The sequence below is a fragment of the Limulus polyphemus genome, unplaced genomic scaffold, assembly GCF_000517525.1.
Source record: "Limulus polyphemus unplaced genomic scaffold, Limulus_polyphemus-2.1.2 Scaffold475, whole genome shotgun sequence".
NCBI classification, from domain to species: Eukaryota; Metazoa; Arthropoda; class Merostomata; order Xiphosura; family Limulidae; genus Limulus; species Limulus polyphemus.
Window position 1 is genome coordinate 54,055 of NW_013666085.1, and position 4,276 is coordinate 58,330.

The following is a 4,276-nucleotide window of genomic DNA, read 5'->3' on the forward strand; positions in this document are numbered from 1 at the left end:
TCCCGAGCGTTTTCTAGGCTCCCTCTATTTCCCGAGCGTTTTCTAGGCTCCCTCTATTTTAATATATAAGCCCGGCAATTAAAGCGGAGAGGAGAAGTGACGGCATATATAATAGCAGATTGAAGAGAGATATGGAGACAGATAATTGAGTCAAGTGAGCGGTAGTGACCGTAAGTAAAGTTCGTGAATCGTTGTAAATCAGAGCGTGTGTTTACGTTAAAGTGACTGTGGAAATTATGTGTATTGTAAAGTTATATCGAGAAAGAATAAAGTAGTTTTCTTTAAGAAAGCACTTGTATCGCTGAAGTTCCTCGGGAAGAATTTTTACAGGAAATTATCAAACGAACAGAGACGTAACAGTATCTTTTACTTTATTCAATGCAGGAGATGTAACAAATAATATGCCAGAGAAACACTCGTAGACTCAGTGAATGATTTATTGAACATTTTAAATATGTACCTGAAGGTTTCACTGGCCTCCCCGTTTCTTTAAACTTTAGTTCTTCTGACCATAATAGAGTTTCCAAAATGCAAATCTTTGCCATCCAAAACGTGGCACCGAACTGACTAAAACGAAAAAAAAATCTTAAACAATGTTTATTTTCCTACTAAACACAAAGTACTTTCAGAGAACAAATGAAAAATTTACTTTCGAATAATTTCCTTTATCTATTTTTTGTTTGTTAACCAAGCTATTTTATGGACAAGGTCACTTATTTCTATGTTCAATTTCTGTTTTAAACTATGCCTTTGCGAAAGACTTACCCTCTCAATGACACTCTTCACAAACACAGACTGTCATTCCTTACACACCTATTTCTCTGCAGTTGTACGTTAAATGATGTATTTGTTTATTTATATCTATTATTTCTAAAATTCGGTCCGTGTAGTTGCGAATGATCGTTTAATCAGCTGTCATTCTTGTCAATAATTTGAGACGTTTTCTTGATACACAACGAGTTATCTGTACTACAGGTATTAAAATCCAGTTTTCAGCGTCATAAGCCTTCAGAATGACTGCTGTATCACTGGAGGGTTATATTTAGAGGAGTGTATTTCACGCAGTACGTGTGTGATGAGATCGTTCTTGCATTCATACTCCTCAAGGAAAATTCTCACGTACTCTCAGGAACTCTGCACGAAACATTTTCATTTATAAGTGTGTGTTAACTTATTTATCAAACTGAAAAACAAGAAACTTGTAACATAATATGTTAGTTGTATGAAAGACTTCAGGAATAGAAATAAATCCCAAAATGTTAATTCAATGAAATACTAGGAGACAATGTTAATTATATTAAAGACTACGAGAATAAAACAAACAAACATAGGTTCTACAGAATGGTAATTTTATGTAATAATAAATAAGTGGTATAACGAGAACCTATGTATGGCTTGATGTGACGTTGTATGAAATATATGACCTGTTTTTAAGATAACTGTACAAATCCCAACGAACCATTTCACAATAGGCTTTAAACGCTAATGTTGGATAATATTGTTACGTCTCTGGTCGTTTGTTAATTTCTCGTATAATTTCTTCCCGAGGATGAAACTTTAGTGATACAAGTCCTTTCTTAAATAAAACTAGTTTATTCTTTCTCAGTACAACTTTGCAATACACTTAATTTCCACAGTCACGCTATAACTTCAAGAAACGCTATAATTCACAACGATTTACACACTTTACTTACGGCTTGACTCGATTATCTGTCTCTATCTCCCTGTCTGCTATTCAATTATCTCCCTGCCGTCACTTTATTTGCAGGCTTATATACAATAAGAGCGTGCGTCTAGCAAACGCTCGAGCCTTCAGGAACGTTGGAGATACTCATTACGTGTTACCAGGGTCACGTGACTTCCGCTGTCGTAACAATGTTTATGTAGGTCACTTTGATTTTAGCCTCGGTCCCAATTCTAGTCTGTTACAGTGACCCCTGTCCTCTCAATGTATTTGTGACCCCTTCAACACTTGTGTGAAGTTAAGATGGATCAGTTAATGGCTTCTCAAAATGTTGAGAAATAATTTAGTTTTGAAAGACCAACGACATTCTTTCTTTATCTGCATGGACATTTCCCAAAGTGTCTGAATGTGAATCTGGACATGTCCCAAAGTGTCTGAATGTGAATCCGGACATGTCCCAAAGTGTCAGAATGTGAATCCGGACATCTCCCAAAATGTTTGAATGTTAATCTGGGCATGTCCCAAAGTGTCTGAATGTGAATCCGGACACTTCCCATAGTGTCTGAATGTGAATATGGACATGTCCCAAAGTGTCTGAATGTGAATCCGAGGGTCGATGGTTCGCTTCTCGTTACCGAAAAATCGTGCTCCGCACTTGAGCCTGGCGGGTACGCAGTAAAAGTGACTATGGGATCAAAAAAGATTAGTCTAAAAACGGTGCTATTAATGAATAGCTAGCTGCCTTCCCTCTGGTTTTTCAGCTCAAAATTAGCGATGGCTAGCGTAGTTAGCCCTTGTGTAGTTAGATACGAAACAAACAAAGAACCTTTCATTATCACGTTTAATTAGCACGAAGCAATACTGATTAACAACAATAAATTAGACTAAAGAAGAAAGTGTATTACGTTATTTGTATTGTTTAGTTAAATTCACGCTTTATTCACATAAGTATTTATATGCTATCCATGAATCGATAATCCAATAGCGCTTACACTCAAAATAGAGAAATCATTTTTCCCAGACTTTACGAACATTTGTAATTTCGGTAAGCTTTCTCGAAATCAGTTGAATACGTCACATGTAACGTGTAACAGTTGAATATGTCACGTGTACCAACTGAATATGTCAGTGTAACAATTGAATATGTCAGTGTAACAACTGAATATGTCAGTGTAACAATTGAATATGTCAGTGTAACAACTGAATTTCAACTGTTACGCTGACATATTCAACTGTTACGCTGACATATTCAGTTGTTAAACTGACATATTCAATTTTTACAGTGACATATTCAGTTGTTACACGTGACATATTCAATTGTTACTCGTGACATATTCAACTGTTACACGTGACATATTCAGTTGTTACACGCGACATATTCAGCTGTTACGCTGACATTATGTCGCCGAGTCTGATATCACCTTTCTCCTCATGAATAATTAACGTGCATATATAATTCATTTCGCTACAGAAGTGTTGTTTACAGCATGTGTATGGTTTAACCTTCCACCTGGGTTTAACCTCTTGTTGTATGAATGATTTCAAAGTGGAATGTATGATAACCACACTTGTGTATTTATTAAAGTCATTGTGGGAGGCATGAAATAGTAATATTTCGTGTGAGGTGAGTCCTAAGACGAAGATTGCTTTGACTTCTTCGTGTATCAATCTATGATTGAGAGATCGTATACACTAAGGTTACAGGTTTTGTTGTAGAAAGTCACCAAGCTTAAATGTGATCAGGAGGTGATCCTTATCAGAGTAAGCGATACGCTTGCTTTGACAGGTTGACACTTCTTATGTCTCTTTCTCTGAGAGTACTGATAGCCTTTGAGAGGCTCGAGCTTAGCAAAGCAAATAGAAGTCACGATTCGGCACGTGCATTCCGAAACACCAGATGGGCTGTCTGCCACCCGAAACCACGCCTGTCTAAGTCAATAACAGAGTATCAAGAAGCTGTAAGGAACTAATCAATAGTTATCGCGGACAGGAGTTCCTCGCCTCAGTCCTCGGAAAGGAAAAGATTCTAAGACGACAAAACCCTGGAATAAAGCCAGAGGCAAAAACTCATTCATACGGGAGTTTTTGATCATTCTTCCATTTCTTTGTCATCCGCTTGATATGTTTCCAGGCTTTATTGCTGAATGACCCCTTACTTTTCAGTTATTCGCGATGTGTAATAAACACTGATCAACGAAGAATACATAACTAGGGTTGTAACTCCTTACACTGTTTCCATCCATCAAAATAAAATAAGAAACATAAAATCAAGAGAAAAAGATAATTTGAAGCTATTCCATAAAAAATAAGAACGATTTGCTTTTATAATTGGCGTATCATTTGTTATATATATACAGTATTTCATAAAATTATATATTACTTTTAAATGTAAGGTTGATGATGCTACAAAATTTTAACTTCCGGTGAAACCGCGTCTTGTGTTTCGATTTTGTTCAATTTTCTTATTAATTCCAATAAACGTGTATTCAAATACCATTTAAACAATGAGTCTCGGCATTTAAACTTTGTAAACTACGTGGTTGGAGTGCATTAAATTAGATGTTTAAAGTTCAGGAGAAATGTTTTTTCTTT